The 16,902-nt window shown below is 55.9% G+C and overlaps 1 protein-coding gene across 2 annotated transcripts in view; it reads right to left on the bottom strand.

Annotated features, from left to right (window-relative positions):
* SORCS2 (sortilin related VPS10 domain containing receptor 2) overlaps window positions 1-16,902 on the bottom strand; it is a 488,954-nt gene that overhangs the window by 374,348 nt on the left and 97,704 nt on the right. The gene's annotated exons all lie outside the window — the stretch shown is intronic.

The raw sequence follows: 16,902 nt of genomic DNA, 5'->3' as shown, positions 1-16,902 counted from the left end.
AGTTGCTCACAGCCATCACTCTCCTCGGGGAGCTACAACTCATGGCCGGGGCCGGGCCAACACTGCGAGGCCCCATCAGACCCGAGCCGTGGCCTCTGGCTGACCTTTCCGTGGCTCCCACAGACACGAAGGTTCTGGAGTCTCCCAGGTGGGCCCAAGGATTTGGGGGGATCTTGGGAGCCCCGACACCCAGGGACACAAGCTCAGTTACAGCAAGTTCTTCCTGCGAAGGACTAAAGACAGATGCTGCGTGGAAACGAGAAGACCCCATCGGCCAGGCCACAGGCTGCGGCGAGGGTGGGGACCCCCTCTGCATAACCTGGCCCCACAAATGCCCTCCTCGTGGCACAGGCAGGAGGACAAACTCCAGGGGCGGTGGCCCTTGCTGGGGAGCATGTGACACCTGAGGCAGGTGCAGGCGGGAGGAAGAAGAGGAGGGGTGAGATAGAGGACAGAAGGGGCCAAGGGAGCGAAGGGCAGAGGGCGTCTGAGGGTTCATTCTCCCCCATCCCAGGGGAAGTCTGCATGGGCAGCCAGGTATGGTGCGGAGCAGGACCAAAACGAACAGGCCAGAGCAGGCATTTCTCAGTACCCAGCTGAGTCCTGATCAGAGCCTGAGCTTGGGGACAGGCTTCTTAGCTATGCCACCAAAAGCACAACGCAAAAAAGACAAAATTGATAAGTTGCACTTGGTCAGATTTAAACACTTCTGCTCTTCAAAAGACACTATAAAGAGAACTTTTTAAAAAGACAAGCCACAGACGGCAAGAAAATATTTGCAAATCATATATATATATATGATAAAGGCCTTGCATCCTGCATGTATAAAGGACTCTCAGAACACAGGAACAAGGACAAAAGCAATAACTTAAAGAATGGACACGGGGTTCTAACAGACACTTCCCCAAAGAAGACAGACATAGGCACGGCAAGTGAGCACAAAAAGAGATGCTGGACGTCATCAGTCATGAGGGAAATGCAAATCTAAACCACAGTGAGATAGCACCACACACTGATTAGAATGGTGAAAGTTAAAAAGACGCACCACACCAAGTGCTGGTGAGGATGGGGAGGAACTGAAACTCTCACTCATTTTCATTGTTGGTAGCCATGTAAGACAGTACAACAGTCTGGTGGTTTTTTCAAAAGTTAGACATGATTCAGCCATTGTACTCCTACATATTTACCGGAGAGAAATGAAAGCATATGTCCCCAAAAAGACTTGTATGGAATGTTCATAGCAGCTGTATCTGTAATAGCCAAAAACTGGAAACAAACCAAATGTCCATCAATGGCAAATGGATCAACAGATAGCAGGTTGGAAGGGACAGATGGTTGACCGATACATGTGACAACACGGATCAATCTCAAAATAACCGTGCTGAGTAGACGAGGAAGACAGGAGCATGCACCCCGTGTGATGCCGCTGACAGCAGAGTCGGGGAAGGCAACTGGTCCCTGGTGGCAGGAACGGTGGTTACGGGGGCAAGTGAGGGATGATGGGAGGCACGAGGAAACCGGGGGGCTGATGAACACGTTCCCCACTGTGGTGATGTTTCATGGGGCACACAGATGTCAGTCATCAGACTGTACACGTCAAATATGTGCTATTTCTTGCTTGTCAATCAACCTCAATACCACCTTTCTTAAACCCTGCCCAGGGCTGGCACATCCCACGAGCTCACGCTGAGCTGTCGCTCTGGAGACACTGAGCGGCATGACTGAGTCATAGCAGTAGGTCCATTCACATCTTCTCGTTGTAGATTTGTCAGGGTTTCCTGTTGAAAATCCATCTTTGCAGCCTAAAATCTTCACAGATCGGGGCAGGGCAAACTCACATAGAAGGTGGAGGCCACGGAAGCCCCCCTCCCAACCCTGCGAGTGAGCAGGAGGCCCAGGGGGCCCCAGGGCCCATGTCTCTGCGTTTCTGGAACAGGAACTGCTCAGGTGGGGGCCCTCGCAGGACTCCTGGCCCAGGGGTCCACAAACCACGTGCAGAACGAAATCTTTTGCAAAAGGCAACTCGTAAAGCAGACAGAAGCTGTGCCTTATTAGTATGCAAATGTATTTAATAATGTCCATTTCAACAGCCAATCACTGTGGGCGGGGCTGCCTGAGAGATCAGTCGGGGCGCCCTGGTATGCCTACAGGGGAATCCAGGTCCAGACAGGAAGGGTGTGTCCCCTGCAGAACCCGCCCCCCGGAGGCGCACACAGGCCTGAATTCTACCATCTGTGAGTGTGCAGCGCGACACGCTCTCAGGGCTCAGACGCACGCATACCCAAGGCCGGGGCACTTTCACACATGGTCCCTGTTCAAAAAAGGTAGGCCACCAGCCGGGGAAGGTGTCCGGGCCCCAGGGCTTAGGCTGGGTGCGCACATCTTCATTAGTGTTTAAACAGTCTAACGACTTTCCAACTGAAATTCCAATCAAACGTCTGTGGCACCCCGGAAGTCCTGAGAAGGAGCCCCGAGCTTCAGAACCCACGTTTCATCCTGACATCCCGTTTTGTTAATGGGCAGCTAAGGCCTGGAGAGGCATGCCTTCCCCAGGGACCCGCCCTATGCTCTGGCAGCAGGAACAGGAAGTACCCTGGCCCTGGAAGGACACCTGGGGCCCTTCCTTGTTGCTCCCCAACTCACGGCCTGCTCATCAAGTCAGGAGGAAGGGCTACACTGCAGAAAACACTGCCTGCACTCACGCAGCCAGGCCCCGCTTCTCCAGCCAAGCTGACCCACCAGGCTCTGGAGCCAGCAGAGAGGGTTCCAATCTCCGTCCACCACTTAGTAGCTGTGTGACCTCCGACAACTGCTTAACCTCTCTGTGACTCGGTTCCCTCATCTCTAAAATGGGGATGACACTGGTAGCCAATCCATGAGATGCTGAGGAGACCCAACATGATGGTACAGGCGCCCTGCGAGCCGAGGCCCAGCCGTCAGCTCTTCACACGGGGATATCTCCAACCCCCTGCCTCTGGTGGTCCTCAATGCCACCCCTGTTCCTCAAGGCCTTTCTCCCCAGCTCTAAGTTCCCCAGATCGACCCGTCCTCTAACCTCCCATCCTCTAACCTTCTCTAGGAAGCCTTCCTCCCTGCATAGAGTGGAAAATTCATTGGTTTTGAGTTCCAATCCCACCATTTCTTTTCTTTTTTTTTTTTTTTGAGGAAGATTAGCCCTTAGCTAACTGCTGCCAATCCTCTTCTTTCTGCTGAGGAAGACTGGCCCTGAGCTAACATCCGTGCCCATCTTCCCCTACTTTATATGTGGGATGCCTACCACAGCATGGCTTGCCAAGCGGTGCCATGTCCGCACCCGGGATCCAAACCAGCAAACCCCGCGCTGCCGAAGTGGAACGTGCGAACCTAACTGCTGCACCACCGGGCCAGCCTCCAATCCCACCATTCCTAAATGCCATGATCTTCATCAATTCGGCCCCCTCCCCGAAGCCAGTCCCCTCCTCTGCCCTGTGGGAGTGACCTCATGGCCTGCAGAGCTGCCCAGAGGGAACAGGCGGGGACACGGAACGGCCTGCCTGGCGCCTGCCAAGCTCCGACACGGCGATGCTCATGGTCAGGTTGTGCAGCCTGGACTATGAGCTGCACGCGGGCGGGCTGACTGCCGCCGGGACCCCTCTCCCTGAGCTGAGAGGAGAGGCCTCATCTCCAGGGAGTGAACTGAATTCAGTCCCCGCTGCTTTGCAGCTCCATTTCAGAAGAACTAAAAACGGGAAAAATAGCTCAAAACTTTTAGCAGCAAGCCGAAGCCACGCCTGCGTGGAGGGCTCCCACTTCAAAGGCTTCAGGAAACAAGCCCCTGTCTCTGTCCTCGTGTCACTGTGAAGTCCAAGCCAGCTCCCGAGTGGAACAACATCACGCGAGGGGAAGGCCCCACCTTCGGCCGCCCCAAGGGTGGCGGCTCCCGTGTGGTTTCCGGCTGCATAAAGAGTGCTGTGAATCCCTGAGTCCCCGTTGCTAGGAGACGAGCCAGAGTCAGAGCCCTAACCTCCATCCCCAGGGGCCTCCGATTCGCTAGGCGACCTGGGGTGCGTCATTGACCTCTCTGGGGCTGCTCCACGTCAGCACACAGGAGATCAACACCCACCGGCCAAGGAGGCGTGGCTGTGCACCAAAGCGTGCCCAGTCCTTTAGCCCCCACCAGTGCCAGCGAGCGTGCCATCAAGGGCCTCCGGGCTGGCGGGGCACTGGACCCAGACACCCACAGTCCAGCGTGCAGGGCCGGGATGCACAGAGGGTGGCAGAGGGAAGGAGGATTCGCAGGCTGCTCCAGAAAAGCCCCCTGACGGAGGAAACCACCAGGTGAGCCTTGTGTAAGGAGGAGGAGCAAACAGCCACGTGAACAGCGGACCCCAGGACTCGGGAGGAATCTGGGGGGACAGGAGCCCTTGGCATGGGAGGCGTAACACCATGGGCACGTGTGGACGGAGCTCCTCTTTGTGGACCAGGCTGGGTTTCTGCTGGAGAGGCAGAAGGAAGAGCAGAGAGAGGAGGGACGGCAGGGGCGTGAGGACGAGACGTGCTGGGGGCGGCAAGGAGCCGGGGCTGCCGAGGCAGAGCAGCCGACAGACCCCTTTAGGAACAGAGATGCCGCCAGCCCCCCAGGGTTGCTGGTGTGTCTGCAACATACAACCCAACAGCACCCCCCTCCTGAGTAAGTCATCAACTCACCAATGCTCCCCGTGACAGGCCAGGCTGACATTATTCTAGAAACCCAAGAAGGGGGTAGGGTTCCCACAAGGACCAACCTGGTGCACAAGAGAGGAGCGGCGCCCGCCCCAAATGCTGAACCAGGCCCAACCAGGGGCCGGCTTCCCTGCCTCAGATGGGCAGGCTTAACCTCTTTAACCCCAAGCATGTGGGTCAGAAGAGCCCTCTCCCGTCCCCAGGAAAGTGACCAGAGACGCTGACAGGAGGGGAAGCTGCTCAGGCAGAGCCTGAGGTCACCAGGTGAGCCGGCACAGAGGAGGGGAGAGGATAGGCGGGGCACAGGGTGCCAAGCTTTCACCACCATCCTGGGTGGGGGCTCTAGGCCCGCGAGGGGGTCTGAGAGGGTGGCTAAGGAAGCATCCTGGGTGGGGAACACCCCCACACCCTGACCTGCAGCCGGGTCCACACGGCCTAGCTGTACCAGCTGCATGGACAGAGGGGCCTAAGAGGCCAAAGAGGGCCTGGGAATAAAGAAAAAGGCAGAGCCCCCCACTACTGATGCACAGACACACATGAACACACATGCACACAGCCACACCCTGTGCACGGCTTCTCACCTGCACATGAACACACATGCACACAGCCACGCCCTGTGCACGGCTTCTCACCTGCACATGCACACACATGCACACAGCCACGCCCTGTGCACGGCTTCTCACCTGCACATGCACACACGTACACACAGCCACGCCCTGTGCACGGCTTCTCACCTGCACATGAACACACATGCACACAGCCACACCCTGTGCACGGCTTCTCACCTGCACATGCACACACGTACACACAGCCACACCCTGTGCACGGCTTCTCACCTGCACATGCACACACATGCACACAGCCACGCCCTGTGCACGGCTTCTCACCTGCACATGCACACACGTACACACAGCCACACCCTGTGCACGGCTTCTCACCTGCACATGCACACACATGCACACAGCCACGCCCTGTGCACGGCTTCTCACCTGCACATGAACACACATGCACACAGCCACACCCTGTGCACGGCTTCTCACCTGCACATGCACACACGTACACACAGCCACACCCTGTGCACGGCTTCTCACCTGCACATGCACACACATGCACACACACAGCCACGCCCTGTGCACGGCTTCTCACCTGCACATGCACACACATACACACACAGCCACGCCCTGTGCACGGCTTCTTGCCTGCCCCTGCAGCCCCCCGGACTGAAGCTCTCTTCTCCTCCCCCATGTTTACAGAACAGCTGGCAGCCCCCGCCCTCAGCCGTTTCCCTCCAAGGAAAATGCAGAAACAATGAACAGCTTGGCGCACAGGGATAAGTCAGGCAGAGCCTGGTGGCGCGGCCTGGGTCCCAGCCCCCGGGTGGCCGGGGCAGGCGTTTCACTCTGGAGCCTTCGTCTCCTCGTCTGTAATAGGAGGGAAGACTGTCCCCACCCTAGGTTTACCCGGGAGTAGTGTGAGAATGCACAGGAAGTCGTGCACATCCAGGGGGCTGTCTTTCTTCTTTTCTGGATGAATTAGCTATGAGAGAAACTTCCAGACTGCCTGAAAGTGAAGGAGAGGAGAGTCGTGCACGGAATCTTCCGGAATCCCCTCCCAGGGCCTCGAGCCTCCTTCCCAGGCACAGTGCTGTCTTTGTCCGGCCCTGACAGTGGTTTGGGGGGGAGGGGTGGCTGCGCCGATGACGTCACCTCCCCCTTGGTGAGCCCGGCTTCTCTGCCCTTCCCGGACTCTCTGGTCTGGCACCGAGCCTCAGTCTCCCCAGAGCAGCAGACCCCCGAGAACTGGGCTGTGTCAGGAAAGCCAAGAGTGGGACAGCGTGACCTTTCAGACTCTCCCAGGCGCCAACACACCTCCGAGCCGCTGGAGAGCGCAGGCGGACAACCTCCTTCTTTCGAAAAGAACTAACTCCAGGTGCTGGAGCCCCCCAGTCCAGCCCCTGCCCCATCTTAGGTGTCCCCTACAAGCTCTCTTGCCTGCTGTCCCACTGACCCCACAAGCGGTCGCTTGTTGCTTGCCTCTGTGCCTCACCCCTCCAGGGACAAGGCCTGCCATGACCTCCCAGCAGCTCTGCACATTGCGGTGAGCAGAGAGCTGTCGCAGGAACCACCCATCTGGCCCCAGGCCAGCACAGGACACGTCTTACCCACCTCCCACAAGGTGACTCCCATGTGTGCCCCCAGCCCCGGGAGCCCCCTCCTGTGGGCTAGGAGCCACAGTCCTTGGAGTGTTTCTCAGGCAACAGGGTCAAATGCCCACATCCAGCTCTTCTGCCCTGAACCCACTCTGCTCCAACTACGTCATCTCCAGAACGGAACACAGCGGTCACGGCATGTCCCTGCTCCCTCAGACTCAGCAAGACGGCCAAAGCTGCCCTCCTCCCCTCCTCTCCCCTTCCCCCGCTTCTGGCACTCTCCCTCAGAGCCGAGCCCACCGCCAGCCCATCCGTCCCAGAAGCCAGCACCGTGGTCTTCACTGGAGACGCCTCCCTCTCCTTCCGCCACCAGACAGTCGACAAGCCCAGCATCTCCCTCCAGGCTGACAGCGATGGGCACCCCTGCCCCGCAGCCCACAGACCCTGGGCACACAGCCCCGGCCCAGCCGGCCAACTGTGGCTCCCAGAGGGCAGAGCCCAGGCCAGTGGGTCCGTGTCCCCCACTCACACCCACAACTCCTGCTCCCTGCCCCACGTGCAATCAGCTGGCTGATTAATGTCACTCAGACTCAGGGAGCATTTGACAGTGACAGGGCTGGAGCAGGGTGCCAAGGGACCGGGCCACCAGCCTCTCCGAACTTCAAGGCAAACCTGGGAATGTGAGTCACTGTGGAGAGTGACCATACCAGGGAGGGACCAATGTGTCCCCAGGAGGCCCTGCACCAGCCGCTCTGCCATCCTGCAACAGGGGGCGTGCATGAGCACACAGGGTGACGGGAACTTCCTTGTCATCATTTGTCACACACAGGCTCCAGCTGGACTCCCTGCCTCAGCCTCACCCCCATCCATCTTTGTGCCTCACAAATGCATTGAGAAGGACCCCAGGACCTGCGGGGTGGATGGAGCCTGGGGCCCTGAACCACCCGTGGAAGCCACCAGCTGAACACCCACTCTGGGTCATTTACATGAGCCAGAAAGAAACCTCTATTGTGCTAAGCCCCTGAGAGGATGGGGAGCGTCAGGAACGCAGCCCCAGCTTCATCCACCACCTGCTGTGCGAATGCAGGGAATAGAGAGGAAGGCAGGGCCCCCAGCAGTGAGCGTGTGTGGGCGGCTGGCTGAGGGCCTGGCCGCATCTATTTTCAGAAGGGCCCAGCATCCCTCCTTAGCGGGATTGTACTCCATCAGAAGAATGTGCCGAGAAAAGAAAAGATCAAAGTAGAAATGGGTCCAAGAAAGACCCCTAAGTCAGCCTGCTTAAGAAGCGACTGCCATGCCACCAGGAGGGTGACAATACCTAGCCAGGAGCATTCCCAGGGGCAGAAACCCAAGGCTCATCCAGCAGGACACCTCAGCTGCAGGACATCCCCGCCCCAAGACCGCTGAAACCTGCTGTTTCACTGAGAGTTTCTTCCTAAGAAGCCATGGGCCATGCTTCGTTTGCAGCTGGAGTCCTTGCTGCAGCCGGGGACCTCCCTGTCCTCCGCAGACCCCAGCCACAGGCCTGCTCTGAGCTCCTGCTCCCCCGTGCCGCCCACGGGAATTGCAGCCCTGCTCTCCTCCCAGGCTCACTGCTCTATCTGCACCACCAAAGGTCCAGCTCTTTGAAGAAGAAAAGACAGCTAAGAGGGGCAGCATTTATCAAGCACTCACGGGCCACGTCTTCCACGTGGCCTGCACAATCCTGGAGGACAGGAACGAGGCCCGTGTGACAGCCTGGCCTCAAGAAACACTTGTTCAACGAACACACTGGACGGATGGGAGAAAGGAGGGCCGCCCATCCCCCCATAGTCCACCTCTCCTCCACCAACTCTGTTGCCTCCAGCCCCTAGAAGAGATGCAAAATGGATGTTTGTGAATCAATGCATGAAGGAAGAAAGGGAAGAGAGAGGGAGAGAGGGAAGGATGGAGGGACGGAGGAAGGGCGTCTTCTCTCCCCAGTGCATCGACCGTAACCTACCCTATTCCTAACCAGAAAGAGGCTTTGGAGTCTGACGGACCCTCCTTTCAGCTATTGTTTCTCTATTTGCCTCCGTTTTTCCTCTGTGTCCCCTACCTCCAGAGGAGAACATATGGCCAAAAGAACAAAACCGTCACAGTCTGGCCTTTGCTCTTTGCTGCTCTCTCCAGCACTGGGGCCACACCTGGCACACAGTAGGCACTGGATCAGTATCTGGTGAACAATGAACGATATGAAGTCTCAGAAAGAAACTGTGTGTTGGTTTTCCATGTGCAAGCTGAGGCTGACAGCTGCATTTACCTCCTGGAGTTCCTGGGAGAATGCCACGACATCACATGTACAGGCCTGGCGAGCCCAGAGCGCTCAGCTGTGGTGACCCCATCACCCTCCTGACTCCAGCCTCCTCCTCTCAGGACTCTCATGACGGGTCCCACAGCGAATGTCACCGTCACTCACCTGGACGGTAAGTCCTGTGGCAGCTGGACAGGAACCTGCTGAGGTTGTGCCCGGCGCTCTGGCTGGTTTGAGACAGTGTTTTCCTTCATCCGTGATTCAGCCAATGATGGCTAAGCACCTACTGTGTGCTGGCCCCATTCGAGGCCCAGAAACAGGGAGCAGGCCAGTGGGCACCTCGGAGACTAAAGGACTAGCTGGACTCAGCACCATAAACCCTCAGTTCCCAAGTCTGTGGGGTACCGAGGCCACCCCAAACGCCGAAGTGAACTCTTCCTTTAAAAAGTCTCATTAAACACGGCAGTGGCACTAGATCACGCAGCTTGGATGAAAAAACAAAACCAAACAAACACAAAGAAGAAAAACAAGAAGTGGCCAAGAGAATCTGATTGCATCTAGTCTGGTGCCAATGCACAAGGAGTGCATTTCAAGACCCGGAAAGAGGCACCGAGGAATTAGGAAGCAACAAAAAGTGACGCCGCTGCTTTCTTCGTGGAAGAGGAAGAACTGGAGAAAGCATAAAAGATGTCACCGTCGCCAACAGAGAAGACCCACGGACAACTGCCTGGAACCTGAGTTCCCCACAATTAAAAGCTGCCGTCTTCTATTTAATGAAGTTGGAGATGCCTCGTTGATCTGGAAATTGCGTTTCCCGGGGGAATTCTCTTCCCGCGCTGCGCCTGTCTTCCCCCGACCCTGCGCCCGCTCCTTCTGGAACAGGTCCTCCAGGGGGCACTAATTTTGGAAAATCAAATTAGATTTGCTTTTTATTATCCTGTCTGAGCTGGGTTCTGTGCACGGGGAGGAGTGGCTGGGAGTGTGCGCCATGTTAACATTCCATCACGAACGTGGCACCAGGTCCAGGGATGCCCCCGACCACAGAGGTTTGAGCAGGAAATCCGCGCCTGGCTGGGCCCTCACACAGCGAGGGACATGCAGACTGAAGCTATTAACGCACGCTGAGGGAGACTCAAGTGCTAATCAGACGATGTTCTTATGTTTATCAAAGCCACAGAATGCTGTTCAATATCCCTGTTGTGGTGTTTCAAAGGGTACAGGCACACACACACACATACAGGCACACAGACATACAGGCACACACACATACAGGCACACAGACATACAGGCACACACACATACAGGCACACACACATACAGGCACACACACACATACAGGCACACACGCACACATACAGGCACACACACATACAGGCACACAGACAGGCACACACACACACATACAGGCACACACGCACACATACAGGCACACACACATACAGGCACACAGACAGGCACACACACACACATACAGGCACACACACATACAGGCACACACACATACAGGCACACAGACAGGCACACACACACACATACAGGCACACACACACACATACAGGCACACAGACATACAGGCACACAGACAGGCACACACACATACAGGCACACAGACAGGCACACACACATACAGGCACACACACACATACAGGCACACACACACACATACAGGCACACACGCACACATACAGGCACACAGACAGGCACACACACACACATACAGGCACACACACATACAGGCACACAGACATACAGGCACACACACATACAGGCACACAGACATACAGGCACACACATACATACAGGCACACACACATACAGGCACACAGACATACAGGCACACACACACACAGACAGGCACACACGCACACATACAGGCACACAGACAGGCACACACACAGACATACAGGCACACAGACATACAGGCACACACGCACACATACAGGCACACACACATACAGGCACACAGACATACAGGCACACAGACATACAGGCACACACACACATACAGGCACACACACACACAGACAGGCACACACGCACACATACAGGCACACACACATACAGGCACACAGACAGGCACACACACACACATACAGGCACACACGCACACATACAGGCACACACACATACAGGCACACAGACAGGCACACACACACACATACAGGCACACACACATACAGGCACACACACATACAGGCACACAGACAGGCACACACACACACATACAGGCACACACACACACATACAGGCACACAGACATACAGGCACACAGACAGGCACACACACATACAGGCACACAGACAGGCACACACACATACAGGCACACACACACATACAGGCACACACACACACATACAGGCACACACGCACACATACAGGCACACAGACAGGCACACACACACACATACAGGCACACACACATACAGGCACACAGACATACAGGCACACACATACATACAGGCACACACACATACAGGCACACAGACATACAGGCACACACACACACAGACAGGCACACACGCACACATACAGGCACACAGACAGGCACACACACAGACATACAGGCACACAGACATACAGGCACACACGCACACATACAGGCACACACACATACAGGCACACAGACATACAGGCACACAGACATACAGGCACACACACACATACAGGCACACACACACACAGACAGGCACACACGCACACATACAGGCACACAGACATACAGGCACACAGACATACAGGCACACACACACATACAGGCACACACACATACAGGCACACAGACATACAGGCACACAGACAGGCACACACACATACAGACAGGCACACACACATACAGGCACACACACATACAGGCACACAGACATACAGGCACACAGACAGGCACACACACACACATACAGGCACACACACACACATACAGGCACACACGCACACATACAGGCACACAGACAGGCACACACACACACATACAGGCACACACACATACAGGCACACAGACATACAGGCACACACATACATACAGGCACACACACATACAGGCACACAGACATACAGGCACACACACACACAGACAGGCACACACGCACACATACAGGCACACAGACAGGCACACACACAGACATACAGGCACACAGACATACAGGCACACACGCACACATACAGGCACACACACATACAGGCACACAGACATACAGGCACACAGACATACAGGCACACACACACATACAGGCACACACACACACAGACAGGCACACACGCACACATACAGGCACACAGACATACAGGCACACACATACATACAGGCACACACACATACAGGCACACAGACATACAGGCACACACACACACAGACAGGCACACACGCACACATACAGGCACACAGACAGGCACACACACAGACATACAGGCACACAGACATACAGGCACACAGACATACAGGCACACACACACATACAGGCACACACACATACAGGCACACACACATACAGGCACACACACATACAGGCACACACACACACATACAGGCACACACACACACAGACAGGCACACACGCACACATACAGGCACACAGACATACAGGCACACAGACATACAGGCACACACACACATACAGGCACACACACATACAGGCACACACACATACAGGCACACACACACACATACAGGCACACAGACATACAGGCACACAGACATACAGGCACACACACACATACAGGCACACACACATACAGGCACACACACATACAGGCACACACACATACAGGCACACACACACACAGACAGGCACACACGCACACATACAGGCACACACACATACAGGCACACACACATACAGGCACACAGACATACAGGCACACACGCACACATACAGGCACACACACATACAGGCACACAGACATACAGGCACACAGACATACAGGCACACACACACACATACAGGCACACACACATACAGACAGGCACACACGCACACATACAGGCACACAGACAGGCACACACACAGACATACAGGCACACAGACATACAGGCACACAGACATACAGGCACACACACACATACAGGCACACACACATACAGGCACACACACATACAGGCACACACACACACATACAGGCACACACACACACAGACAGGCACACACGCACACATACAGGCACACAGACATACAGGCACACACACATACAGGCACACACACACACATACAGGCACACACACACACAGACAGGCACACACGCACACATACAGGCACACAGACATACAGGCACACAGACATACAGGCACACACACACATACAGGCACACACACACATACAGGCACACACACATACAGGCACACACACATACAGGCACACACACATACAGGCACACACACATACAGGCACACACACACACAGACAGGCACACACGCACACATACAGGCACACACACATACAGGCACACACACATACAGGCACACAGACATACAGGCACACACGCACACATACAGGCACACACACATACAGGCACACAGACATACAGGCACACAGACATACAGGCACACACACACACATACAGGCACACACACAGACAGGCACACACGCACACATACAGGCACACACACATACAGGCACACACACATACAGGCACACAGACATACAGGCACACACACATACAGGCACACAGACATACAGGCACACACACATACAGGCACACACACACACAGACAGGCACACACGCACACATACAGGCACACACACATACAGGCACACAGACATACAGGCACACAGACAGGCACACACACACACATACAGGCACACACACACACATACAGGCACACAGACATACAGGCACACACACACACAGACAGGCACACACACACACATACAGGCACACACACACACATACAGGCACACAGACATACAGGCACACACACACACAGACAGGCACACACGCACACATACAGGCACACACACACACACGTTTTCATTGATTGCCTACCATGTGCCAGGCACTGTTCTAGAAGGTGCAGATATAATAGAGAACAAGATGGACAAAACGAGCTTACACTTACTGGGGGAGACAGACAGTAAACAGATAAATAGGACGTGGTTATGCCTGCCCGTGTAAATGCCAGGGAGAACACTAAAACCTGGGATGGGCACAGAGCATGCCGGGTGGGCCCAAGTCTGCAATTTCAAGTAAGGAGGCCAGGGAGACCTCGCTGAGAAGTGAGGGCTATGCAGGGCCCGAAGGGGGAGCAGAGAGCCAGGCAGATGTTAGGCTGCAGGTAGGGCGTTTGGGGGAAGAAATGACAAGTGCAAAGGGCCTGAGGCAGGAGTGTTCCCAGCAAGACTGAAGCACAGCCAGGAGGCCTGCACGGTGGAGCAAGTCAGAATAGGAGGGGAGGTGGGGACAAGGGGTGGTGCAGATCTCAGAGGCCCTGGAAATGAACCTGGCTTTTCTGAGTGAGATGGGAGCCACCGCACAGCGATTAGTCATTTATGTGTCTTTTCTCCAGCAACGTCCAAGCTCTTTGAGGGCTGGGACCATGACAGACCCCCGTCTCCATCTGGCACCCTGCAAATGTCTGCCTCATGAATACCAGGGATACGAGATGCTGCCTGCAATAGGGCCATGGAGACGAGAAATAGGGAATGGGACAAAATGCCACGTAATTAAGTGCTGAGCCGGGAAAGATGGGCTGCTGGTGTAGACGGCTGGCCTGCCCGCCCACTGCAGTGGAGAGGGGAGAGGCCAGCGATGGAGGCGAGGAGACATACCATAGCCACTGACAGTATACTGGGCTCGTCCGAGAGAATCAGCAGGAAAAAGAGTTATGACTGTTAACCACATCCTCTCAGATCAGCGAGAACGCAATCCAGAAACGCGCAGGGTGACAGACAATTTGGGAGGTCAGCACAGCTAATGCAAAAAGAAGGGAAACTGCTCATTTTCACCTCCTTTTGGTGGTGATTCAGGAAACGTGCTCTCCTCTGGAGCCCAGAGGAGTCACGACCCTCAGACCGGGTGGCGGAGGCAGCTGGCAGGATTTCGGCCTGCCCCTGGGTCTCAGGGGGCAGCCAGGGCCAGTCCAGGCCTTTGTCCAGTGTGGAGGAGGGGCCGGCATTCTCTGTCCACACTGCTCCCCAGGCCAGGCCAGCATGTATCCCCGCCATGGCCTGGGACCACAACTCAGGCGTCAGCCTGGCCTCGGAGCCCCTGACTCGGCCCTCTGGTGCAGAGACCAGCTCCGAGAACCTTGTGCCACGTTGATCCATGGCCCATTCTCTCACTCACTCATTCATTCACACAGGTGTGTTAGCCACCTGTCTCCACAGCCCCCCTCACCCCCTGGGCAAATACTAAGGATGACACATTCAGCACTTCCTTCCTGACTCCCGCTCCAGAATGTAGGGTCCATGGGGGCAGGGTTCTGCTTTGACGGCTGCTGTATTTTTGACGCCTGGCTCGTGATAGGTAGTAAACAAACCTTTGTAGAATGAATGAATGAGGAGAGGGGAAGGACACCGAATGCCGGGCTCTGGGCTACGTGTTGGGACCCAGGGGTGACCCAGCCAGGGCCTGCCTCGGGAAAGGTGCCCCCACTTTCCACCCAGGTGCTTCCTGCTCCATCCCTTGGAGAGGACCCTCTCCTCCCTCCAGTCTTCCCACTCCTGGGTCCCCTCCTCCAGGAAGCTCTCAGGGCAGTGACTATGCCCTCGCTGCACCCTCACCCCAAGAATCCAGCGCAGCTCCTGCTCAACCAGGAGCACTCATTTTGGAGTTTATCAGTGGCTCCGAAGGGTGAGCCAATGCCTTCTCCATCTCTCCATCCACGGGTCCAGTGAAGGGCAAGTTATTCTCTCTTGTCCTGATTCTGCCAGTCTTTAGCAGTCTTATCAGCTTCCACAAGAAAAGCCAGCACCATCAGGCCCCAGCTCCTACCCTTCCAGCTCAGTGGGGTCTCCAGGATCCACCTTGCTGCCCAAGCCCGACATGCCGGCCTCAGCTCAGAGGGTGCAGGAGTCAGGCCAGGGTGGGTGTCTGGGGGCTCCGGGAGAAGGACAAGGCAATGTCAACACCAACTCTCTGGCCCGTGTGCCTGGCTGGGTGGTGAGACTGGACACACAGAGAGCTCAGGGATGGGTGTGCCTTGAGTCCTAGGCAACAGAAACGCACCACAGGCAGCTGGACGTGCCTACCAGGCCCAGAAGAATGCGATGGGATGCTGGAGGGAGGGGCCGCCTCGAACAGAAGCCCCAAATGTCGCTTCCCGTCTCCTGTTTTCAGATGATTAGACCATGAGGGTTGTCTAAGACCCCCAGCACCTCTCCTATACGCCTTTAAGAAGAAAGCACGATGAAATCAACCGAGCAGAAAATTCTCCAGGATCTAACACGCTCTCACTTCACAGACACACATGTGGGTGCCTTTGCCTTGTTTTAAAAGGAAGGGAAAAAAGTTATCTCCAGCTGTTCTTTGATGTTCCAGGCCAGATGGTCTCGGAGAGATTTATTCAGGGCCATGCAATCCACACCGAAAGGAACTCAGCACCGCTGAGAGGGAGAGCCAGCCGAGGCAAACATCTCTAGAGGGAAAAAAGGCAGCAGCGAGTTGATTGGGATCCGCGGCCCGGCAGCTGCGTGGTGGGCCAGGCCTGATTGGCAACACCAATTCCTCATTAGGGCACAGCCTGCCATCCGCTCAGACGCACAGCCCAGCCTCCCCCTCGCCTGGCTTCCAGCTGCCAGGCAGCCTCCACCCTCGGCCGGCCGCCCACTTTGCAAAGTGTCCCTATTCA

The sequence above is a fragment of the Equus asinus genome, chromosome 3 (assembly GCF_041296235.1).
Source record: "Equus asinus isolate D_3611 breed Donkey chromosome 3, EquAss-T2T_v2, whole genome shotgun sequence".
In the NCBI taxonomy this organism is placed as follows: domain Eukaryota; kingdom Metazoa; phylum Chordata; class Mammalia; order Perissodactyla; family Equidae; genus Equus; species Equus asinus.
This window is presented reverse-complemented; position numbering and strand designations above follow the sequence as displayed.